Here is a 27,395-nt window from a genome sequence, read left to right as displayed (position 1 = left end):
TTTTGAGGAGAAGAGGCAGAGAACAAGAAAACAGAGCACGGAGAGGAAAAATCTGGACCTGGTATTTTTGCTAGTTTTTCTGGACCAGATCCACTGAGTGACCATGGCTGAGTACAAGCTACAGGTGTCAACAGGTGACATGCCAAGTGCAGGAACATGGGATCACGTTTCTGTCACTCTAATTGGAAGTGACGGAGAAAGTGAGCAAACTGATCTGGACAACTTTGGCAAAGACCTCTGTACCGGGAAAGTAAGTTAAATCCACCTGCACGACACTCTAAAATGTATTAACAAGCAGTGTTGGGAGTAACGGCGTTTAAGTATAACGGCGTTACTAACGGAGTTCTTTTTCAGTAACGGAGTAATCTAGTTAATTACTTTTGTCATCGTTACAACGCCGTTATCGTTATTGATAATGTAAAGTGGCGCGTTACTACAATTTGGTTGAATGAAGCGGTCAGTCGGCGATCTCAACCGGCAGCGACTCCGCAGTCGCCGACCGGCCAGGGCTTACTCAGTCTCTCTCAGAGGTCCGCTCCTTAGTTTCGAGGGTTTCCACTGCCTCTCTTTCACTTCCTCCGCTATAGTGGTCACGCTGTTTTGCCGGCTTCCTCCGCACTTCCGCATTCTCCTGTCCCTTGCGACTCCTTCTCCACCAATAAATAGGCTTGACGTCGCTCGCTACGTCATCATCCGGCGACGGCTGTCAAACAACACTCTGGTGGGGGGGGGGGGTCTCTCGATCCGTTACAATATTACACCCCAGCTGCGTGGAGAGAGCTGTCTCACTGCACGCTCTGACTACAGCTCAAGACAGCGACAATGGCGACGAGCCAGGGAAATTCAAAAGTAGCGTTCAATAACTGGAAGTACCGGCACTACTTCTCACACTACTTAATGGCCAGATTTTCCTTTGTTTCTTTTTACCCAAGTTTACATTTGCACTTGAATTTTATTTTCAATATTTATTTTTATATGTTTTAATTCTATGCATCATATGGCAGGCTGCAATCTATTGAGTTTAAATAAATACCAAATGTTCTAAAATACTGTATATAGTGTTTTTATTCTTCAATCAGTTAATATAAACATCTTTGACGTTAAAGATGTTACAGAACGTAACAGCGTTATAAAACATGAAAAATAACGCCAGTTACTTTGCTGAGTAACTAATTACTCTAACAATGTGGTAACTGAGTTACTAACTCAATTACTTTTTGGGAGAAGTAATTTGTAACTGTAACTAATTACTTTTTAGAAGTAACTTGACCAACACTGTTAACAAGTTTCAACCACTTGTTTAGTTGTGAGGTTAATTCAAGGTGTGTTGTTTCTCCCACTTTCACCAGCCAGCTGCCATGTTTGTCTATCTCTGTGTACTGGGAAATGTTTATTAGACTGGTAAAATCAAACCCAACCCTTTTCAACAGATGTCGCACTTACTTCACTGTTTATATTGATATTAACTCTTACTTCCAGACTGGGATCTACATGGTGAAAACCAATGCGTCTCTGGGGAAACTTCTGCTGGTCAAGGGGGAGAAGGATCCCCGTCTCTTTACCCGAGAAGACGAGTGGTACTGCTCCACCATAGAAGTGACGACTCCAGAGGGAGACGCCATTCTCTTCCCCTGTCACAGATGGATTTCCAGGGGAGAGTATGTGGAGCTGAGAGGAGGGAGAGGTCTGATATTGTATAATAATTCATTTGATAGATCTTTTTTATTAAACATTATATATTTTGGGGGGGATATTAAATCTTCAAATTGTTTGAAAGGTGAAATTTGTCTTTCTTAACGTTCTTTTCATTTCTCAGCCATGAAGTATTTTGAGGACGACCATCCCCTGTTGATTGAGCACCGGAAAAAAGAGCTGATGCTTAAAAAGAGCTTGTACCAGTAAGTGTGCAGCACAGTAGGTCCTGTACCTACAGACCCAGGCAGATCCGCTTTGAGAGAATTTACTTTTATGTAACGTTGTTGCTTTGTTTTTTTCAGGTGGAAGCCTGTAGCTGAAGGACAACTCCACATAAGTGGTTTGGAAAATGCTTCTGAGCTTCCAGCTGAAATCCGCTTCTCTAAGAACAAAACAGACGAAATGCAAGACACAACCAAACGACTGTGGGTTGACTGTAGATAAAGATTTACAACACAAACTGGTTCCAATATACTCACGCCTCCTTTTCTCTTTCCCTTTTCCCTTGTCTTAATTAAGTGGAAAGAAATTCCACTTTAAGGGAATGGTCGGATCCATCGAAAAATGGGAAAATGTCGACGACCTGAAAAGACTCTTTAACTTCAAAAAGACACCAATGTCAGGTATTTCCTGTTTTCCAGTACTTCAGATTAGATCATAGATTTCCTCGACAGAAATGTCCTCTCTGGTTTCACAAATCAGGGGTGGCTGTGGCTCAGCAGGTAGAGACTGTCTTACTAATCAGAAGATTGGTGGTCTGATACCTGGCGTCTGGTAGCTGTGAATGTGAGTGGAGAACCGCTGTAGAAATACAGTAACAAGTGGCTACATGTTAGGATGTGGGAAATGCAGAATTATCAGTTCACAAGTGATCTAACAGAAATTGGCAGATTGGTAATCATTTAATTCTCCAAAGTTGATTATTATACAGCCTATATATGGACTCATTGCTGTAAACCACACATTTTAATTTACAAAGCTTACCTCCAAAGTTAAAACAATCATTCATATGTTATAATATATAGGCTTTATGTTTCCAACATACTGCTCTATATCATGAAAACCATGCACCTACGATGTGACCAACATTTATTTTATCAACGGTTTTAGTTAGGTTTTTACAAAACTTAACAATGCACTGAAAAAATTAAATTGTATATATGTACATGTAATATTGTATTAGTTATTGAGCATTACATAATTGAAATTGCTAAGTTAACACCTAACTACAGTTTCATTTCCCACAGGCACACGCATCATTCCATAGCCCTCGTTATGGTTGTTGCATCTCTAATTTCAACAAGGAAATCTGTTGAAATCAGCTGATAATGTTGAAAACATTTTCTTCTTTTTCGTTTAATAAAAACTTCTGTCTTTAAATTAAAAAGACATGAATTTTATATGAATAGGATCACGTAGCATATCTAACCTGAGAAGATACAACCTTATATCTCTGTTTCTTTTTTTTTCAGAGTACGTTGCAGAGCACTGGAAGGAGGATGACTTTTACGGATCCCAGTTTCTGAACGTAATCAACCCCACTTTGATCAAGCGCTGCTCAGAGCTTCCCCGAAACTTCCCTGTCACAGAGGAGATGGTGAAGCCGTTCCTGGCTGAGGGCAGCAGTCTGCGGAGGGAAATTGAGGTAAGAAAGAAGAGAAAATAAAATTATTTGATCTTATCCTCAATCCTTGAATCATTGATTCAGATCGAAAACAGAAATTTTATATTTTAAGATTATTGTCAAAGTGATGCCATTTCTCTTTGAGCAACACTAAGAGACAAATGCATGTTTTTGTAACAAACAGAGAGAACGAACAACATCGAACACAATTAATCAGTGACAATTAATTTAAAACTCTGCCTCACCAGTGGTGACAAAACCCAAAAGGACAGCACACATCACACCTTTTTCAAAATCTTTACACTCGCTACTGGTATTGAAAAAGACTCTGAAAAAGACTACAGAATGTGTTAATGTGTGATACTGTTACTGGTACAGATACTTGAAAGTTGACTGGGTCACAGACCTCCTGGTGAGCACATCCAAAAACAGGGATCCAAAAACCATTTAACGATTTAGCGAGGTCACAATAGGGGGATGGATGATTGGTTGATTTTTCTGTATGACAAACATTAATTGATTCATACTTATGAAGCCCGGGTATAACTTGAGGCTATAATGGTTCTATGGTATTAATGATGTTTTATCTAAGGTGAATAGATGCAAATAAAATAACTGTTAATGGGGCAATAGAATATGGTTGTGCAATAATTGGTCTACAGAGTTTCAGTTATGGGTTTAAAAGAATAAAAAAGGTGGGAGTGTAGTCAATCTGGCATGCTAGGTAGGTGAAGTGGTCAGTAGTTGGTGGGAATGTCAATCACTCAAGAATGGTGACTCCTTATTGGATGGGAGGCGGGATCAGAGAGGAGACACGGGAGATGCAGGAGACAGAGAGAGAGAAGAGGAAAAAGAGAGAGACGGAGTTGAAGAGACTTGAGATAAAGTGAACTTAAGAAGACGACAACAGCAGCAGTGGACAGTTAAGCCACTCTCAGATTGAGTGTAACTAAGGCTGTAGTGTTTTCCTTCAGCCACCGAACGAGCACTTTATTTTATGTGTTGTTCTGAAACTAGTTAGCTAGCTCAGCACTGTAAACTTAGAGCTAGTGCTAGATAGCCACCGGGAGCAGCTCCATCAAGCTAAGAGGGACGAGTGCCGGCCAGCGACGAGGGGTTGCTAAGCAACGGACGGCAACGGACGGCAACATCAACTGTGCACGCGGCACCGACGTGGTGGTTGTGAGTAGCCCTGGTGGGGCGAAGAAGGACACAGTAACAGGCCTGCAACGGGGGGTTCAACTGATAGATTTTTATTTGTTATTTTCCATTCCGGCTGTTGTATTTTCTTTTATACCTGTATGCATGTCCCTGTTGTGAGAGGTGACTGTAATTTCATGTGCCACATTGTCTAAAGTTTGTTATCCTAAGAAGAGTGTTTTGATAGTTGCTATCGTGTGTGGCCTAGTTACAAATGTGAGGTGTTGTTTTATTTTATTTCATTGATAAGGGAGATTTCTATTTTCATTATTGGTCTAGTGCCCATATCCCTTTGAGTCTGATATATAGTGCCTAAATATAGTTTAAACAGTTTTACAACTACTAAATCTTATTTGTTGTAGTGAAGCTTTATTATTTAAAATACGTGACTGCTTGGGTTAAATAAATCATTTGTAAATAATTGACCAAGTTTTATGGACTCCACTCACTTTCAAGTAGCAGACGTTATTCAGATTCAGGTGGTATAAACTGAGCTCAGATAACAGCCTCGTCTTAACTGGGAATTGACTAAAGGGCTACACTTATAAAATTATAAAATACATAAAATATACATTAAGTTGCTTACATATGCACCTGATCAAAATCTTAAGACCAGTTAAAAAATTGCATGAATTTGCATTTCGCACTGTTGGATCTTAGGAAGGTTCTAAGTAGAGCTTCAAAATGCAAAAAGAAGAAATGGGAACAAGTGACCAAAAGTTGTGAGCAGGCAATTTATTGAAAACAACAATTTAACTCAAATAGGCTGTTCATCAGCTGATCAAAAGTTTAAGACCACAGCCTTTAAAAGCCAAAATCTGTGCAAAAATTTGGATTCCATGTCATTTCCTGTCAAGTAATCACACTGTGAAGATCTCTTGATGGCAAAGGCAAAAAAGCTCACCGTCTTTGAACGTGGTAGGATTGTTGAACTGCATAAACAAGGCCTCTCACAACGTGCCATCGCTGCTGAGGTTGGACGCAGTAAGACAGTCATTTTGCATTTCTTAAAAGATCCTCAGGGTTATGGAACAAAAAAATCAAGTGGTAGACCCAAAATCTCACCGGCGCTGAGCCGGAGGATCAGAATGGCTGTCCGTCAAGACACGGGACGATCCTCGTCCCAAATTAAGGCGATTACTGGTGCTGACTGCAGCCCAATAACCATCAGACGGCATCTGCGAAGGAAGGGCTTCAAAAACAAGAAACGTCTTCAAAGGCCACGTCTCCTTCAACGCCACAAAATTGCCCGTTTAGACTTTGCAAGGGAGCACCAAACATGGGACATTCAAAGGTGGAAGAAAGTTTTATTCTCTGACGAGAAAAAATGTAACCTTGATAGTCCTGATGGCTTCCAACGTTACTGGCATGACAAGGAGATGCCAACTGAGATGTTTTCTACGCGACACAGTGGAGGGGGCGCCATCATGATCTGGGATGCTTTTTCCTTCAATGGAACAATCGAGCTCCAGGTTGAGCAGGGGCTTCAAACAGCAGCTGGCTATGTGGAGATGTTGCAGCGGACGTCCCTCATGACTGAGGGCCCTCGTCTGTGTGGTAACGACTGGGTTTTTCAGCAGGACAACGCTCCAATTCACAATGCCCGTCTGACCAAGACTTTTTTCCAGGAGAATAACATCACTCTTTTGGACCATCCTGCGTGTTCCCCTGATCTTAATCCAATTGAGAACATTTGGGGATGGATGGCAAGGGAAGTTTACAAAAATGGACTTCAGTTCCAGACATTGGATGCCCTTCGTGAAGCCATCTTCACCACTTGGCGCAACATTCGCACTAGCCTTTTGGAAACACTTGCATCAAGCATGCCAAAACGAATTTTTGAAGTGATCAACAATAATGGTGGAGCTACTCATTACTGAGTCGGAGGTTTTTTTTTGTTTTTTTTTTAGCTGTGGTCTTAAACTTTTGATCAGCTGATGAACAGCCTACTTCAGTTAAATTGTTGTTTTCAATAAATTGCCTGCTCACAACTTTTGGGCTATTGTTCCAATTTCTTCTTTTTGCATTTTGAAGCTCTACTTAGAACCTTCCTAAGATTCAACAGTGCAAAATGCAAATTCATGCAATTTTTTAACTGGTCTTAAGATTTTGATCAGGAGTGTATATGACACATCCACAAAACCAACAAAGCATCTGAAATACATGTGGTTTTTGAAGCTGGGGAGAAGGACCCCTCAGATTTGTAAAAATTTAGTTTGGCTTTAATGTAGTGTTTTATGATTTATGGTTTAATTAGACATATATTTAATTTCTTAACTTTGTTTGATTGCTGTCTTTTCCCTTACTGATTGCTTTGGTATGCGTTCGTCTTTAAATCTTCATTTTTTTTTTAAACTTATTTTCAAATAATTTTTACCATCCTATGTTTTGTCAATCACCTGTAAAGCACTTTGAATGCATTAGTTTAGTTTGAAAGGTCTGATTTAAGGTTGATTGATCCATTGATTGATTACAAATCTGTGTTGCATCTTTATTCCTTCCCATACAGAAAGGCAATATATTCCTCTATGACCAAAAGAAGCTGGATGGACTTCCCACTTATGTCTATAATGGAGAACCTCTGACTGTGCCATTGGTCTCTGTTTGTTCTACTTGAACCCAGAAAACAAACTGATGCCAATTGCAATACAGGTATATTTATATGAAAATCAAGTGTCGTCATTGAATCACATTATTTTCCAAATTATATTATGATTTATCTTTCATTTTTTCAAAAGTCCAGTTTCACTCTTCTGACTATTTAAAAGTCAATATTTTTCATCACATTCCAGCTGCATCAACAGCCCTCAGAGAAGAATCCCATCTTTCTGCCCAGTGACCTGGAGACCGACTGGCTGCTGGCCAAGATGTTTATCAAAAACGCAGATACACTGGATCATGAAGCCGTCCATCACCTCATGAATACTCACTTAATGGGAGAGGTCTACACTGTCGCCACTCTGCGCTGCTTCCCTGTGATTCATCCGCTCTACAAGGTACGACGACACAGCAGAGATCACTCTGCTCGTACCTGTGTTTGTCTTTTGGATCTGAACTGATGTTTGACTGGGGCGACTGTGGCTGAGGGGTAGAGTGGTCGTCCTCCAACCTGAAGGTCGGCAGTTCGAACGCCAGTCTGACCCATCTGCATGCATCTTGCCCAAGTGTCCTTGGGCAAGATGCTGAACCCCGAATGGCCCCCCATAGAATAACAAAGTGCTGCGAATAGATGCACTGTATGAATGTGTGTGTGAATGGGTGAATGTAAAACTGTACTGTAAAGCGCTTTGAGTGGTCATACAAGACTAGAAAAGCGCTCTATAAATACAAAACCATTTACCATTTATTTGAGGTTTTTGTTCATGAGTTGAGGGAAAACTGTTATGGTTGTGTCTTCTCTTTGCTGATGAGCACAGCCAGGATGTGTTGCTGTTCATATCCTTGTTTGTTATAAATATATTACACAAAACTACCAGATTAAGTTGGTGGGAAGGATATGGTATGGGTCAGGGAAGAACCCATTTTTTGTTGTAGATTCTGTGCCATTCTGGCTTAAATAAACATCTTAACACCCTCTTTCTCTTCAGCTGCTGATTCCACACTTCAAGTCCACTCTCAACATAAACATAAGAGCCCGTGTCAGTCTAATAGGACCTGATGGGCTCCTTAAAACAGTAATGCTCTTTCACATCAAACCGTTATATATTATACTATACTATAGCAACTATTCTATTCATCTTGATTTACAACAAAGTTATATTTGTCTAATGGTAAATATTTCTGTATTATTTATTATTAGAGTACATCTGGAATTGAAGGGATGATAGAGATCATGAGAAGGTCTCTCCGTGAAATGACCTACAACTCCGTCTGTCTGCCAGAGAACATCGCTGCAAGAGGACTGGAGTCAATCCCCAACTACTACTACAGAGATGATGGATTGAAGTTGTGGTACATCATCAACAGGTAACTTTAAATTTAGGTAATAAATATTGCAGATGAGTTCACTGATCTGTTTTACAATCAGCAGCTTGTCTCCAGTAAAGAAGTGGTGCAGCATGTAGGAGACAGGAATTAATGTATTTATATACTGCTGAGCTTTGTTTTTTTTAAATTTTTGTATTAAAAATGTCATCAAAGCAGCCACTAGCTGGCGTGAATCCTGTGGAAGAAATGTTACATACTTTGCACTAGGTGGCTGGTTGGAGAAACTACAGGTGTCGATTGAAGAGGTCACTTTTTGGAAGCTGTCATGATGTCCATGTTTAATTTCAGTCTGTGGGTTTTGATAGGGACTTCTTTTTTCCACATTCTTCCACATAATTCATCAGAATTCCATCGTTTTGTCTTAACCAGCTTTGTGAGGGCAGCAGTGGAGTACTACTATCCCTCAGACGCTGACGTCTGTAAAGACACAGAGCTGCAGGATTGGATCTGTGAAATATTCACCTACGGCCTCTTGGGAAACAAAGCCTCAGGTATTTAACCCATGTTCTTTATACAACATATAGTCTTTAAAAATGTCCAATGCAAATTGTGAATGCCAAACATTAACTAATGATGGTGGTGCTGCTGACAGGATTCCCACACTGTTTTCATTGCATTGAGGAATTGATAAGATTCATCACCATGGTCATCTTCACAGTGTCGGTTCAACACGCAGCAGTCAATAATGGACAGGTGAGGCAAGAGTGAAAAAGTTAGGACACTGGAATATGTATTGAGGTTTGTTTTCAAATTTCAAATATATGGGACGAGTGGTAGATGTGTAATCTGCTTCTTCCACTATCAGGTTTCATTTCCTACATTTACATAACTTTTTTTGTAACTTTTAATGAGATTCAGTCGATTCAATTATTCAGACATCAAATTTGCCACACCTAATTACATGAAATAAAATAATTAGGGCTGTCAAAGTTAAAGCGTTAAGTTAAAGCGTGACCTAGATTAATGCGATAAAATATTTTAACGAAGTTAACGCAGCTTTGTTTACATCCGGTGTGCGGAAGAAAATTCAGCTCCTCCAGCAAGCTGCCAACGTCGCGCTTCAAACACAGCCCGTCAAATGATAAGTCCTGTCTGAATGAAAGCACAGCAAACTGCACAAGGACAGCAAGAAGAGTTGCTAGTTCAAGATGTTGCCACCCGGTGGAATTCTGCCTTGGAGGTTATCAAACGGATCCAGCGAAACAAGGGTCCGCTCGCTGCTACCCTGGCTCAGCGCTGGCTGAACTATATTTCTTTTATTTTGCAGTGTTTGTCTTATTTTGAAGGCCCACAGCAGGAACTTCTGGGGATTAGTGTAGCAGCGCACCCTTTATTGTCTCAGAAGCAGATTCCCCCGGTCTGAGTGAGTTGTGTCGCTCTGTCTGTTAGTGTTTTAGTTAGTTTCTAATGGTTATTTTAGTGCATGAAACTGGTTTAGTAATATGCAACTTTTCTTTTGTAGATAACTGTGACTGTGTCCCGTTATATGTTACAGAAAATAAAGTTAAACTGTTTCACTGACGTCACACAGGCAACTCCACTCTTTCCGTCCTCCCATGTGCATTTTTTTAATCTTCCTCGAACTGTGTGTGTGTTTGTGCGCCTGTTTGTGTGTGTAGTCCTACTCTGCGCTGCTGAAGCGCCGCGATTACTCGTTAATTCATTAGATTTAGTCTTTAGAAGAAAAACAAACTTTTAATCGCGATTAATCGCGATTAATGAATTTCAAAATGTGAGATTAATTAGTTAATTTTTTTTAATCTATTGACAGCCCTAAAAATAATACATAAATACAAAAATGTTGAATCATACATTACATGCATGTTGAAACTTCTCTCATCATTTAGTTTGACTACTACTTCTGGACGCCGAATGCCACATTGCTATTGCACAAACCTCCTCCGACCACCAAGGGGGAGTCAAGCATGGAGACAATTATGGAGACCCTCCCGAATGTTGGAGAGACTGTTGATGAATCAACTTTCGGACGAATACAGTGATGTGGTAAGTTTTATTTAAATATTAATGCATTGTTAATTCATACTTGTATAAGTGAATAAGAATTTGTCATTTTTTCCACCATGATAAACTCTGCTGCTGTAATATTTCTGTCTCGACTTTGTCATTGGCAGATTCCTTTGGGTCAATATCCTGAGAAAAGATTTGACGAGCCTGAGCTTACACAGGTGATTCTGGAGTTTCAAGCGGAGTTGTCATACCTCGGTGAAGAAATCGCAACGAGAAACTCGCAGCTTGAAGTGCCCTATGATTACCTGCTCCCATCTCGCATTGAGAACAGCGTGTCTATTTGAGAGAGTCAGAGAGATCAATACAGCTTCATTAACCATCTGTATTTCATCCTGGGAGGTGTTTTTGTTGTGGGTAGGTGTTGCATGACGTGATTAAATATTTTAGTTGATATGTGGGCCTGTGGTGTGATAGTTCAGCAACAACTTAATTGATGGACGTAGGAAATAATAACTTAAACATTACTCTGACCTTATTAAATAAAAAGGCGATATATAATTTAACTTTTTACTCTTTACTAACATTGAATTTTAGCTTTTTCCATTCATGTAACCGACATGATGGCAGAGATGAACTAGCTGTAAGAAAAAACACTGATGTTGTGTTTTGAGGAAATACATGAATTATTTGCTTAAACAACACAGATAAAGATGTACTGTGTATAATTACTTCCTGTCACCTGTGTTCAACTTCGAATCCATTGAACTTGTAATCGCTAAACTTGTAATATTTGCAACCTCCCTTTATTTTCATTACATTATGAGCAATTTATCAATTTATCAATTCATGTCCATCTGAAGTAAACATTGGGACAGTGAAGACATATTGGGTAAAGTGAAGACATCCTGGGCATATTGAGGGCATTTTGGGAAAGTGAGGACATTTTGGTTAGGATAAGGGGCTCGGAAATGCATTATACCAATCTGTGTCCTCACTAAGATAGAATTACAAACATTTGTGTGTGAGTTATATTTAGACAACACCAAACACTATCGACTACACTAAATACTAACCCCGCTATAATCTAACAGGGGCTATAATAACCGTGCCGTGTACTGTTAATGTTATTCGGGGTCATTCTGGCTCCGGACAGTGAGGAGGTGCAGCTCTTGGTCCTGGGCTCTCGTGAGGAGATGGGTCGGTGGGACCCGGACAGAGCGGTGCACATGAAGCCCGCACACGAGCTTTAATTCAGCAACCTGGCTCTTTGACTTCACTGCACATCTACTATTAAATATCAATGGAGTTTTGTAGTAACAGTAACTCTTTGATGTATCAAATATTTCATTGCATGTAAAAATGTCTACATTGTGATACTGTATATACTCTGCTCACTGTGTTTATAATTATTCATATACTGTGTATTCAATTTCTTTTTATCTTTTAATGGCGTATACAGAACATGGTGTATACTGTGTATGACTGCTGTGAGTCCAAAATGAAAATGTGAATCGATGAATCAACATGTGTTGCAGAGATATTAGAGCAGTTGAAGTCAATATTAATTGGGCTCAAGAAAAAATATCTATTCAGTCAAACCACTATTATGTTAAGTTCATTGTGAATTCACAAGCAAATCCTATTTTTCCATTATTCAAAGCTAAAAAGGATACAGGTCTGTATTTATATACCACTCAAAGGGCTTTACAATATAGTCTAACCACTCGCACAATCACTCATACAGTGCATATATGTGCGTTCTACATCACTCATACAGCGGCATTAACTTAACTCTCCACAGGCCAGTTAGAATTCATTGATTCTTTATTATGTATATTTCAATGCAAGAAAGAATGTGAATGATAATAATAACAGGTTAGCCACCTGAAAATTAACATTGACAAGTCTGAACTACTTTTCCTTGCAGGGAATGGCTCTCCCGCTCAAACAACTTTTTGTGACTTTTTGTGAAAGAATTAAATTCAACAAAATTTCCGCCTCACATTTCCTCCCCCTGGTCGTGCGCCCCACCTGTTATTCCTCCGACACAGTTTGAGAATCAGTGCTGTAGATAGATGCTGCACAACATCAGGAGAATACGTCCCTTTCTCACACAGAAGTTGGCGCAGATTCTTGTTGTTCTGGGTTTGTACCCTCATGGTTGAATACACTAACTGTAAAACGCTTTGGTAAAAGCATCAGTTAAATGAAATGTGATATTAGGTTCAGAAAACTTGCTAAGCCTGGTGGTAGGGCTGCTAGAAGGCACCCGCGGGGGGGGGGGGGGGGGGGGATTTTGAATCGGATTTTGAGCTGGACACCATATATCATACCATCTTATACTCTAAACAGGTTGCACTTTGTTTAATATGCACACCTAACTTGTTTATTTTGAAAAGGGGTTAAATAGATACTTTGATATCTTTTTGAGTTGCACTGCTGACTTAACTTATAAGCCCTCTTTTTTATTTATTTTTATCACGTTGGAGCTGCTAGTTTAAACCTACAGTTTTGCACTTTAATATTTGAGCCTTTGTTTACATTTTGTTTTGTGCTGCATTAACATAGCAGTCAGGCCTCTTATTTCAGAAACAATGAACCGTAACAGTTTGGTTACCAATAAAAGGTAAGCCTACTACTTCTTTGCTTTCAGCCAGCTACTCAAACAGACAAGCAACAAAATAACAAACAAACAAAATACACAGGCAAGTGTCGGCCTACTTTGAAATAAATTAAACACAGAACTTTGTAGGGCTATTTGAATCCTCCCCATGTTTGTGGAAAATGTATGAAATAAGAAGTACCCTATTTTTAAATAAATAAAACCAAATATCTGCAGCCTAATAGTGTAACGGACTAGGTTTATGTTTATGTTTGGTTTTGACTTATGTTCAGTAAAACACTGTTGAAGGAGCGTTCTGATGTCTGACGGTCAGTGAAGGTGACGTATGTTCATTAAAACACTGTGTTGAAGGAGCGTTCTGATGTCCGACGGTCAGTGAATGGGTATGGGTGGGACATGTGACTGTTTGGACCAATAGGATGGTTGCTTTGGGATCGGGGCCATGTCTCTGATCGGGGCTCAATGAGGAAGTGAAGTGTTGTTGATGTGCGCGAGTGACGTATTATTATTATTATTTTTTTTTTAAATAAAAAAAGCCTACCCTGGCGGGGGGGGGGGGGGGGAGCCTGGCGGCCCGCCAGGCCTATACAGCACTGGGGGAAACCCTGAGGTTAGTGTGCCAGTTCCCAGCATGACCAACCCTGTTATTATCAGTACCAGGCAGGAATGTTGCAGCTCCGAAAGCAAATCAGGTCATTACCTGAGGCCCTGACCTGATTCCACCCCAAGAATGGCTGATTACATAATAAATAACGGTTGTGCAGGGTCCCCATGCAGGTCTTTTAAAGTCCCTAAGGTTTCTGGAAACACCCCTGTTAAAAGGTCACATCTCACCCTATCAGAGGAGTTCGGTCTTTGAGTACAAAGTCAGTACTTTTGAGTTAAATTAACACATGTAAACAGATGTGAACTAGGGCCGACAAAGCAACAGGACAAACCTGCGCAAATAAGTGTCATATCCTAGTGTAAAGGACTTCAAGCTGACAACAAAAACAACAGAAACCCAAGGAGCGTCGCCTGCAAGCTAGTTCAGGCTGCCAGCTCATGTTGCGCTGCTCCAATCATGTGACAAACCTCACTCTCTACAACTATCTATAATACATACCCACCTTATCAGGTGGTCTAGTTAACCAGAGAGACATTTCCCATCAACCCCTCGCTCTGCTACTGCAGTATTGCTACCAATTGCTTCAGCCCCTCCACCACCCTAGCATCAACCTGTAGGCTCCAACAGGGGGGGGGGGGGGGGGTTACAAGTATTTGCTCATCACTCCCATCCTTCCTGTGTAACCATATGGGTGAGTGATTAAGTTGGAGCCTAGATGCCAAACACTTAACCTGTTCTGTTGCAATAAACGTCAGATTGTGAGTTGTCAGACTGAACTTTTTTTGATGACCAAAAGAGGTGTGGTCTTGTAAAGATCTTAAATAGGGTGCAGGGTTGTGAGGAGAAGAGGCAGAGAACAAGAAAACAGAGCAAGGAGAGGAAAAATCTGGACCTGGTATTTTGCTAGTATTCTGGACCGGATTCACTGAGTGACCATGGCTGAGTACAAGCTACAGGTGTCAACAGGTGACATGCCAAGTGCAGGAACATGGGATCATGTTTCTGTCACTCTAATTGGAAGTGACGGAGAGAGTGAGAAAAATGAACTGGACAACTGGGGTAGAGACTTCTGCACCGGGAAAGTAAGTTGAATCCACCTGCACAACACTCTAAAATGTATTAACATACTAAAGGATAGTACATCCACAAGGTGACAAGGGCTTTCCTGTCAGGGCTTCCACTCTCTGGATCAATGTCCTTGAGGTGGTCAGTCCAACAAACTCTGTATACTATTTTAAATCTCTCATAAAGGCCCATTTCTACTGGTTCACTTTCTCCCTGGTTCAGATTTAGTCTATTTGATTCAGTCCTTATTTTATTTTTCATAGTTTCTACCTAATCAAAGTTTGATCAACACCAATTTTTCAGTTAAGATGAGCAGATTTCTACTAGAACAAATCGATTACATTTTTGTGGATCACATCTATCATCTGAAACAATCTACCATGTGACAGCAAATTTCAACCACTTGTTTTGTTTCGGTGTGGTGGTTGTCCCACTTTCACCAGCCAACCGCCATGTTTGTCTATCTCTGTGTACTGGGAAATGCTTGTGAGACTGATAACATCAAACCCAACCCTTTTCATACGATGTTGCACTTACTTCACTGTTTATATTTACATTCACTCCTACTTCCAGACCGGGACCTACACGGTGAAAACCAGTTTGTCTCTTGGGAAACTTCTGCTGGTCAAGGGGGAGAAGGATCCCCTTCTCCTTGTCGAAGATGACGAGTGGTACTGCTCCACCATAGAGGTGACGACTCCAGAGGGAGATGCCATTCTCTTCCCCTGTCACAGATGGATTTCCAGGGGAGAGTATGTGGAGCTGAGAGGAGGGAGAGGTCTGATATTGTATTATTATTCATTTGATAGATATTTTTTATTAAACATTCTATATTTTTTGGGGATATTAAATCCTCACATTTTTTGACAGTTGAAATTTGTCTTCCTTAACGTTCTTTTCACTTCTCAGCCATGAAGTATTTTGAGGATGACCATCCGCTGTTGATTGAACATCGGAAGAAAGAGCTGAGACTTGGAAAGAGCTTGTACCAGTAAGTGTGCAGCACACTACGTCCTGTACCTAAAGATCCAGGCATGTCCGCTTTGAGACAATTTACTTTTATGTAACTTTGTTCATGAAAGTAAAATTTTTTCAGGTGGAAGCCTCTAGCTGAAGGACTACTCAACACTAGCAGTTTTGAACATGATTCTGAACTACCTGCTGAAATCCGTTTCTCTAAGGCCAAAACGGACGAAATAGAAGATGCAAGCAAACAACTGTGGGTCGACTGTAGATAAAGATTTTCAACACAAACTGGTTCCAATATACTCACGCTCTTTTTTTCTCTTTCCCTTTTCCCTTGTCATAATTAAGTGGAATGAAATTCCACTCTGAAGGAATGGTCGGATCCACCGAAAAATGGAAAAATCTCGACGACCTGAAAAGACTTTAACTGCCAAAAGACACCAATGTCAGGTAATTCCTATTTTCCAGTACTTCAGATTAGATCATAGATTTCCTCCACAGAAATGTCTTTTCCTCTCTGGTTTCACAAATCGGAGGTGGCTGTTGCTCAGCAGGTAGAGGTTGTTTTACTAATCAGAAGATCGGTGGTCGGATACCTGGCGTCTGGTGGCTGTGAATGTGATTGGAGAACCGCTGTAGAAATACATTAACAAGTGGCTACATGTTAGTGAGAGGGGGATGATGTGGGCGACACATTCCGTATCCCTAGTTATGGTTCTTGCATCTAAAATTTCAACAAGGAAATCTATTGAAATGAGCTGATAATGTTGAAAAAATTTCTTCTTTTTCGTGAAATAAAAACTTATGTCTTCTGTTTTTTTATACACATTAAAAAAACACGAATTTTATATGAATATGATCATGTCGTACATCAAATCTGAGCAGATACAACCTTATATCTCTGTTTCTTTTTTTTCAGAGTACGTTGCAGAGCACTGGAAGGAGGATGACTTTTACGGATACCAGTTTCTGAACGGAATCAACCCCACTTTGATCAAGCGCTGCTCAGAGCTTCCCCAAAACTTCCCTGTCACAGAGGAGATGGTGAAGCCGTTCCTGGCTGAGGGCAGCAGTCTGAGTAAGGAAATTGTGGTAAGAAAGAAGACAAAATAAAATAATCTTTTCTCATCCTCAAACCTTGAATCATTGATTCAGATTGATAACAGCAGTTTAACTTTTGTTACCATGATGCAATGTCTCTTTGAGCAACACTGACAGACAAATGCATGTTTTTATAACAAACAGAGACAACAAACAACATTGAACACAATTTATTAGCAACAATAATGTAAAACTCTGCCTCACCAGTGGTGACAAAGCCCAAAAGGACAGTACACATCACACGTTTTTTAAGTCTTTACACTGGTTACCTGTTAGTTTTGAAAAAGACTTTAAAAAAAACTATAGAACGTGTTAATGTGTAAAGGGCGATATATGCTTCTCCATTTTTACTGACACAGACAGATAGGACCGCCCTCTCCGCCGTGGAACGCCCTATCCGAGCGCCTTGGAGAGCTTTTCGTGCACCTCTGATTTTTCTAACTATCCGTGGGCATGGCGAGAGCCTAGGGACAGCCTTTGGCTGTGATTGGTCCGCTAACGACATAATTTCGGAACGACATAATTTCTGGACCTCAAATTTCCTGTCTCATCCCCATGTCACAATAAACCCAAACACAACTACAATTCTACGATTAATGTGACGTGTGTGTTAAGCCAGCGGAGTTGTCCGGCTGACGGTGGCTGGTGAGAGCACTAACGGCATGTGTGTACGGTCACATACGGTTATAACGCCGTGTCATAACGGCGCTAGCATGCTAGCCACCATGCTAACCATGCAAACACTGGGTAGTAGTTAGTATCAGGAGTCCCTGCTGACTGTGTGTGGAAGCTCGGGTTGAAGCTAGCTGGGGGGGAAGCTAGCAGCTGCCTCCGTGTAGCTTCAAGCTGTGGGATTAGCAACGCAGTTCGGAAACAAGACCAGGGAACCGCTGCGCTAAGAAACGATAACATCAGCATTTTGACCCGCTGGGTGTCACTTTATTTAGTTCTGTTAGTTGCCATGGTTCAGTGTGTGTGAGGAAATCCAGGAAGACCGGAGGAGGTAAACATCCGTGGACCTCTTCTTTGCGCCCAGAGGTAGGCTTCTCTAAGCTCTTCTTCCGTTGCGCCACCTACTCTTCTGGTGGTGAAAAGTTGTCCGAGAAGCATAAATCAAGAGTCCGTGGTATCCGTGCGTCCCTCTCCGCGCCACGGACACGTAGAAGCATACTGGAGCCTTAATACTGTTACTGGTACAGATAGTTTAAAGTTGACTGGGTCACAGACTTACTGGTGAGCACATTCAAACACAGGGATCCAAGAACCATTTAACCATTGACCAAGGTCACAATAGGTGGATGGACGCTAAACAACTGTTATTAATTCACAGTAACAAAATTATAAAATAAATAAAATATAAATTAAGTTGCTTACATATGTGAAACATCCACAAAATCAACAAAGCATCTGAAATGCAGCTGGAGGGAAAGACCCCTCAGATTTGTTGATATTTAGTTTGGCTTTAATGTAGTGTTTTATAATTTATGGTTTAATTTTATATATTTCATTTCTTGTTTGATTGCTGTCTTTTCCATTATTGATTGCTTTGGTATGCGTTGGTCTTTAAATCTTAACATCTTTGAACTTCTTTTCAATTCATTTTTACAATCCTAAGTTTTGTCAATCACCTGTAAAGCACTTTGTATGCATTTATTTAGTTTGAAAGGTCTGATTTAAGGTTGATTGATCCATTGATTATTTACAAATCTGTGTTGCGTCTTGATTCCTTCCCATACAGAAAGGCAATATATTCCTCTTTGACCAAAAGAAGCTGGATGGAATCCCCCCTGTGACTCCTGGTCTCTGTTTGTTCTACTTGAACCCAGAAAACAAACTGATGCCAATTGCAATACAGGTATAATTAGATGAAAATCCAGTGTGGTCATTGAATCATATTACTTTCCACCTTGCATTATTATTTTTATAAAATTTTTTCAAAAGTTTTCAAACATTTAAAAGTTCATATTTTGTCATCACATTCCAGCTGCATCAACAGCCCTCAGAGAAGAATCCCATCTTTCTGCCCAGTGACCTGGAGACCGACTGGCTTCTGGCCAAGATGTTTATCAAAAACGCAGATTCACTTGATCATATAGCCGTCCATCACCTCATGAATACTCACCTCATGGGAGAGGTCTACAGTGTTGCCACTCTGCGCTGCTTCCCTGCGATTCATCCGCTCTACAAGGTACAACGACACAGCAGAGATCACTCTGCTCCTATGTGTATTTTTCTTTTGGATCTGAAGTGATGTTTGACTGGTATTTAAGGTTTTTGTTCATGAGTTGAGGGAGACCTGTTTTGTTATGGTTGTGTCTTCTCTTTGCTGATCAACACAGCCAGGATGTGTTGCTGTTTATTTCCTTGTTTGTTATAAATATATCGCACAAAAAGTACCCGAAAGATTAAGTTGGTGAGAAGGATATAGTATGGGTCAGGGAAGAACCCATTTTTTGTTGTAGATTCTGTGCCATTCTGGCTGAAATTAGCATCTTAACTTGACGCTTACAATTTTCCCCTCTTTCTCTTCAGCTGTTGATTCCACACTTCAAGTCCACTCTGGAAATAAACGTTAGAGCCCGTGTCAGTATAATAGGACCTAATGGGATGGATAGAAAAGTAAGGCTCTTTCACATATATAATACAAAGCCGGACTATTCTATTCATATTGATCTGTTGGAAAACTGAATTTCTATAAGATTCACAACAAAGTTATATTTATCTAATCGAACATATTTCTGAATAATTTATTATTAGACTCCAGCTGGACATGAAGGGATGATAGAGATCATGAGAAGGTCCCTCCGTGAAATGACCTACAGCTCCTTCTGTCTGCCAGAGAACATCGCTGCACGAGGAATGGAGTCAATCCCCAACTACTACTACAGAGATGATGGATATAAGCTGTGGTGCATCATCAACAGGTAATAATGTATTTATTCTGCTAAGATTTGTTTTTTAATTTGTATGCCTGTCACATATTAGATACGTCATCAAAGCAGCCACTAGCTGGTGGTGAATCCTGTGGAAGAATTTTACATACTTTGCACTAGGTGGCTGGTCGAAGAAACTCCAGGTGTCGATTGAGATGCTTTGGCCTCACTTTTGGGGAGCTGTCATGATATCCATGTTTAATTTCAGTCTGTGGGTTATAATAGGGACTTCTTTTTCCACATTCCTCCACATAATTACTCAGAATCCCATTGTTTTGTGTTAACCAGCTTTGTGAGGGCAGCAGTGGAGTACTACTATCCCTCAGACGCTGACGTCTGTAAAGACATAGAGCTGCAGGATTGGATCTGTGAGATATTCACCTACGGCCTCTTGAGAAACAATGCTTCAGGTATTTAACCCATGTTCTTTATACAACAAATAGTCTTTAAAAAATGTCCAATGCAAATTGTGAATGCCAAACATTAACTAATGATGGTGGTGCTGCTGACAGGATTCCCAGAGTGCTTTGCTTACATTGAGGACGTGATAAGATTCATCACCATGGTCATCTTCACAGTGTCGGCTCAACATGCAGCAGTCAATAATGGACAGGTGAGGCAAGAGTGAAAAAGTTAGGACACTGGAATATATACTGAGGTTTGTTTTCACATTTCAAATACATGGGACGCGGGGCAGATGTGTAATCTGCTTCTTCCACTATCAGGTTTAATTTCCTACATTTACATAATATTTTTGTCGATTCAATTATTTTGACATCAAATTTGCCACAACCTCACTACATGAAATAAAATAAGACATCAATACAAAAATCATACATTTTAAACATACATTAAATGCATGTTGAAACTTCTCTCATCATCTAGTTTGACTACTACTTCTGGACGCCGAATGCCACATTGATATTGCACAAACCTCCTCCGACCACCAAGGGGCAGTCAAGCATGGAGACAATTATGGAGACCCTCCCGAATGTTGGAGAGACTGTCACCGTGTCAGTGTTCATAAGTCAACTTTCAACCAAATACAGTGATGTTGTAAGTTGTATTAAAGTATAAATGCATTTGTTAATTCATACTTGCATAATTGAATGAGAATTTGTCGTTTTTTCCACCATGATAAACTTTGCTGCTGTAATGTTTTTGTCTCGACTTTGTCATTGGCTGGTTCCTTTGGGTCAATATCCTGAGAAAAGATTTGATGAGCCTGAGCTTACACAGGTGATTCTGGAGTTTCAAGCGGAGTTGTCAAAACTCGGTGAAGAAATCGCAAAGAGAAACTCGCAGCTTGAAGTTCCCTATGACTACCTGCTCCCTTCTCGCATTGAGAACAGCGTGTCTATTTGAGAAAGTCAGAGAGATCTATCCTCTATCATTATCCAACTGTATGTCATCCTGGGAGGTGTTTTTGTTGTGGGTAGGTGTTCATTGATTTGATAAAATATTTGTGTTATGTGGGTCTGTGGTGTTCAGTAACAAATTAATTGATGGACGTAGGAAATAATTCCTTACTTAGCAGTGTCTCAGTGCTGTGACCTTGACAAACAGTGTGTATGCCCTTATTCTGTAATGTTTCTTCCAACTGCAACAGCGACTGGACACAGCAGATAGACAGATGACAATTTCATGTCATTTTTTCATGTTGTTTTTTCTGAAACGCCTCTTTGTATAAGTACTGGCTTTTTCAGACTTTGAGGCAGTTCAATTTTGAGCACCCTAGCTTGTTGTGTAACCTCTGCAGAGCTTCCTATTAAAAAGACTCAAAGGCAACTCCAGTCTGAGAATCTCATTATTTCAAATCTCAAGATGAATTTCCATCACACGCTCATATTTGCAACATCCCTTTAGTTTTATGACATCATGTGTGATTTATCAATTCATGTCCATCAGAAGTAAAGTGCATGACGGATGCACATGTTGAAACCATTATGTTAGGGCTCTTTATAATAAATACAACTGGCCAGAGATGCATCTGACATTTTGGGATGGTGAGGACACTTTGGGAAAGTGGCGACATATTGGGGAAAGTTAGGAAACATTGGGACAGTGCAGACATGTTGGGCAAAGTGACGACATGTTGGGGGAAGTAAAGACATGTTGGGGAGCAAGGGACACTTTGGGGCAAGTTAGGAAACATTGGGACAGTGCAGACATGTTGGATAAAGCTGAGACATGTTGGGCAAAGTGACGACATGTTGGGGGAAATTAAGACATGTTGTAGAAACTGAAGACATGTTGGGGAAGATGACATTTTGGATACAGTGAGGTCACTTTGGGTACAAGAGGACATTTTGGTTAGGATAAGGGGCCAGGAAATGCACTATACCAATCTGTGTCCTCACTAAGATAGAATTACAAACATTTGTGTGTTATTTAGACGACACCAAACACTATGGACTACACTGAGTACTAACCGCGCTATAATCTAACAGGGGCTAAAATAACCGTGCCGTGTTAAACACCCATGAGCATTTTGTTCAGATTTGGGGTCATTCTGGCTCCGGACAGTGCGGACGTGCAGCTCTTGGTCCTGGGCTGTCGGGAGGAGATGGGTCGGTGGGACCAGGACAGAGCGGTGCACATGAAGCCCGCACACGACGTTCAATTCAGCAACCTGGCTCTTTGACTTCACTGCACATCTTCTATTAAATATCAATGGAGTTTTGTAGTAAAAGTAACTCTTCGATGTATCAAATATTTCATTGCATGTAAAAATGTCTACATTGTGATACTTTATATACTCTGTTCACTGTGTTTATAATTATTCATATACTGTGTATTCAATTTCTTTCTAACTTTTAATGGCGTGTACAGAACATGGTGTATACTGTGTATGACTGCTGTGAGTCCAAAATGAAAATGTGAATCGATGAATCAACATGTGTTGCAGAGATATTAGAGGAGTCAATATGAATTGGGCTCAAGGAAAAAATATCTATTCAGTCAAATCACTACTATGTTAAGTTCATTGTGAATTCACAAGCAAATCGTATTTTTCCATTAATCAAAGCTAAAATGGATATAGGTCTGTATTGATATACCACTCAAAGGGCTTTACAATATAGTCTAACCACGCGCACAAACACTCATACAGTGCATATATGTGCGTTCTACATCACTCATACAGCGGCATTAACTCTTAACTCTCCACAGGCCAGTTAGAATTCATTGATACTTTATTGCTATGTGTATTTCAATGCAAGAAAGAATGTGAATGGTAATAATATCAGGTTAGCCACCTGAAAATTAACATTGACAAGTCTGAACTACTTTTCCTTCCAAGGAATGGCTCTCCCGCCCACGACCTGACTATTACCTTTGACAACTCCGTGGTAGCCCCTACCAAGACTGCTTGGAACCTGGGTGTGACACTCGATAGTCCCCGCCCCAACAAAATGGGCACAGTTCAACATGTGTATTTACATAACATACACATGAACATTCAATTCACATTACATTCAGGAATTTCTGATGTGCAATAAAAAATCTTTTTCGTGACATTTTTTCAAAATTCAATTCAACATAATTTCCGCCTCACATTTCCTCCCCCTGGTCGCGCGCACCACCTGTTATGCTCTTTCTCGGGATTGCATCATCATTATGTGTTTTTAGATTCCCACACAACTGCTTTGGGTACTTTGTCATTTTCCAAGTGTGAACACACAACTGAATCGATACCCATTACATTCTGAGTATGAAGTTAAGAGAGGAATCTGTTTTATCCACATGAAAGGTTGTGACCTCTTTCATATCAAGCTGGGATACTTCCTAACAAGGTTGACACTGACATCTAGTGGTTAAACATAATGACAGCAGCCATACAAGACAGGCCCAAAGCTGTTTTAAACCATTTCATGGTTTTAATCTCATATTAATTCAAATAAAGTGTAAGGAGAATACTTTTAGAAATAGATATTTGACAATATTCATGTTCAGTACTTTGGCATTAAATTGTTTTCCCTTTCCATTTATTTAGCAGGACGGTGGATTTGGTCGCAGTCCCATTCAGGAGCTCTCCACACCCTCAGCTCTGAAGATGGAGAAGGATCATATTCACTGCATCTCCTGTGTCAACCAGAGGTGCATGGTCAGACCTGAACCAGGCGTTTCTTGTGATCTCATCTCATGTCCTGATGTGTGTGGGGCAGTATTTCACTCCCGCAAAGCTGGCGTGCACCATCTTCTTTGCCGACTACTGAGGGTCCCCTGTCTGAACAGTGGCTATGGCTGCTCCGCCATGCTGGTTCGCAACCAAATGTATGGACACCTCGAAGTGTGTCCGGCCGGCGTGGTGTGCTGTACTATGGAGTGGAACAGATGGCCCATTAGCTGCCTGGACTATACCTCCTATGAGAGCCTTAGTCGCGGGGTGGAGGAGGTGGAGCAGCTGGACATGGCACTCGCTCTTTAGGATCAGCGTACACTCCTAGAGTCCCTCAAGGTGATTTCCATGGCACCTACTGCAGAGGGACACTTGTTCCAGTTGGTAAGGAGACCAAGGTAAAGAACTCGCCAGCGCCTGCCCCAGGTTCGGAGCACTTCGGTAAACTGTATGAGGCCACAGTTGAGACTGCAAAAGTTTAGCTGCTGCTTTAGACTTTGTTAGCAGTGCTGGTTCTGTTGATAGCAGCTCAGTGTGTGTAAACAGAGGAGCTGCTGGGCAGGAGAGTAGATCGAGCAGCAGCACAGACCTTCAGAATGGACAAGAAGCCAAAGCAGAGGCTGACGTTGTGATGAAAAGAGAGATGGAGGAGAAAAGTGTTTGTTCTAGCTGTTCAAGTGGAAACTGCGCTCCTAAAACAAAGGGACCTCAGTCAGGAGCAACATGGGCCTGTTAAGATGCAGCTTCTTCTGCTGAGGTGCAAGGTGCCATGAATGCTGGTGTTTCTCAGGAGGCAGCGTCTCCTCAAATGTTGTCTCCACTGCATGTCAGCCCAGGTGTTGCACAGAGGGCTGGTCACGTGGTCCTGGAAGACAGGGGGCTAGTCCTATTAGAAAGCCATGTGTCTGAGCGGAGGTTCCACAACTACCAGTATTTCAGAGGTCAGAGCCAATATCCGTTACCAAATGGACGATGGGTTTCCAACCGGACAGGTCATCATATAGATTGCGACCCAAAATGGAGGACAAGGCAGTGGATACCTCTGATCTGGAGCAGGATGACGACCCAATGGGTCTAGGAGAGATTGATTTGATCACAGCAGCACTGCTCTTCTGCTTAGAAGAGTCTAGGGAGTGTAGGAGGATCTCTGACACAGTCTATGTTGATGGCTACTGCGTCAACTTTGGCACACAGACATTCACTTTCCCCGCAGCAATCTTGGTAACAAACACGAGAGTGGGTGACATGGCCTCTGCATCTGCCTGTGATCATGCTGCCCCCCAGCTCGCCTACCCAAGCCCTTTCCGCACCCTCCGCCTCGGACTTGTCCTGGAAGCTCTGGAGGTGGAGGCGGTCCCACATAACCGTTACCTCCCTTCAAACCCCCGCTACCAACACATGTTCCCCTTCGTCTGTGGCCAGTCATTCCGCCGGGACCAGTTTTCTTCCCATTTCACCAATGTCCACGGTGACATACACGCTGGTCTCAATGGTTGGATGGAGCACCGCTGTCCACTAGCCTATTATGGCTGCACATTTTCCCAACGGAGGTTTTACCCATCCACCCAGGGGGCCAAGGTGGTTCACGACAGACACCTGAGGTCCTTCGGGGTTCAGCCTTGCCCGAGGGCCAAACTTCCAAATGACTCCCAGTCTGACCAATTTAGCGGGCTTCCCAATGAGATACTTTGGCACATAGCTGGGTTCCTGGACAGTTTCAGCCTGTGTCAGCTGTCACTGGTTTCCCGGACTATGAGGGAGGTGTGTGCCAGTCTCCTGCAGACCAGGGGTATAGTGGAGCTCCAGTGGGAGCGGGGACAAGGAACTGGTGCTCATGGCACTGTGTCATGGCAGATCAAAAATAGAGTGAGTAGAAAACTACATCTGTAAACATGAACTCTCTCTAAATTACTTAAACTCGTCACAAAGATGTGTGTGCTTCTGCAAGTGGAAACCTTCCAAATAGCTGCCAATAGCCTAAATCATACTATGAATACGAATTATTTGTGACCATATCTCATAGAGTTATACAGTTACATTTATAAAGGAAAAGTGATAATTTATTTTTGTGCCAAGAAGATTAATTCCATTGTTGTCTGTTTGATGTATAAGCCAGCAGCTAGTTACTCAGGAAAGTAGGGCTCTATCCATAGGCATTAAAATCTGCATACCACCACCTCTAAGGCTTGTTACGAGTAAAGTTAAGAACGTTGTTTAAAACACACAAATAAATCTGCAATCAATCAACGTAGTGCCCCTCTTCACCCAAACATCCTTTTCTATTCACTGTTTCAGGTGTGGAGATTCAGCACTGCCTTCAGCCCCCTGTCGTCCTGGGGTTTCACCGATCTCCCCAGCATGTCGGACCACCTGAAGAAGTGCCACTACAACACGGTGGAGCACAAGACGGAGCCCATCCCCCTTCCTGCCATGTGCACCGCACGCGACGGACCATCGCTGCATCGTGTCCTGCGTCCCGTGTACACCTGACCAAATTGGGCTGACCGCCCGCAGAATCACTGTAGTATTACGTGGATGGTGCAATTTCAACGTTTTTCAGTTTTGAATAAGCAATGAACTCTTCCTGCATTACACAATAGATATGAAGAAGCCTTAATGAATGAAATAACACTTTACCTGTCACAACGTGTTTGTGGGCAATTCCCACGTTGACGAAAAATACATATTAACCTTGTAGCTTTGCATGAGTTTTTTGCTGAATATGCACCTGGTGAGATAAAGTCTATTTTCTTGAAGACAAATACGCACAGTAGATTTATATTATTCTATTTGATGTAATGAAAAGAGATTTAAAAGTTTCCACTGTCTGGTCGTCAAGTTGTAGCCTTGAAGAAAAAGCAGGTTATTGGTTATTGCATTATTTCTGTGTGACAGAAAGTTATGCCAGCACTGTACAAGATTTACTTGTGTCTCCTCTTTCTCGTCTTACTGATCCCGATTTATGATGTCAACCCCAATGCAAGTCTGCGTCTGTAGGACAGAGTCAAATAGATGGATATTAATATGAGGATAGCTCCATAAATGCATGTGATTTGCTACCATTCAATAAAATCTTTTCAGCCTTCTACATGTTTTCTTGAAGCTTCCTCCGGTTATCGTTCAGGCAGGGTTTTGTCTACGTTATCACAGATTTTCCTGGAAGATTCTTGCATTCCTAGACATCTGATATCTAGAAGAGAAATGCATTCGATCGATGAGGCGATTTTGAACATCCAGCAGCTGTGTCCGGGCACAGTTGGACTTGTCTGATTAAGTTTGTCACACTTCTCACACCGCTTCATATTGAGCGTGGGAAAAATCACCACATAGAGATCGAGAGGGCTCAAAGGTATCGTATGCGCCGCAGGTGACTCCTCTACAGGTGAGCATTAAGAAGATGAAACAATTAATATGCCATTACTTTAATCTATAGACTTTCCCAGAAATTGAATCAATAAAGTAAAGTATTTACCTTAACTCTCCACAGGCCAGTTAGAATGTATGGA

The 27,395-nt window shown here is 41.2% G+C and overlaps 3 pseudogenes; all 3 read left to right on the top strand.

The window, feature by feature from the left end:
* The first annotated feature begins 103 nt into the window (after nucleotides 1-103).
* LOC133024633 (polyunsaturated fatty acid lipoxygenase ALOX15B-like) lies at nucleotides 104-10,818 on the top strand (annotated as a pseudogene).
* A 3,821-nt stretch (nucleotides 10,819-14,639) lies between these two features.
* Nucleotides 14,640-21,134, top strand: LOC133024602 (hydroperoxide isomerase ALOXE3-like; annotated as a pseudogene).
* A 2,689-nt stretch (nucleotides 21,135-23,823) lies between these two features.
* Nucleotides 23,824-26,379, top strand: LOC133024534 (F-box only protein 30-like; annotated as a pseudogene).
* Nucleotides 26,380-27,395: the final 1,016 nt, after the last annotated feature.

Source organism: Limanda limanda, chromosome 18 (assembly GCF_963576545.1).
Source record: "Limanda limanda chromosome 18, fLimLim1.1, whole genome shotgun sequence".
Classification (NCBI taxonomy): domain Eukaryota; kingdom Metazoa; phylum Chordata; class Actinopteri; order Pleuronectiformes; family Pleuronectidae; genus Limanda; species Limanda limanda.
The sequence above is the reverse complement of the archived record's forward strand: the minus strand, read 5'-3'. Positions and strand labels throughout refer to the sequence as shown.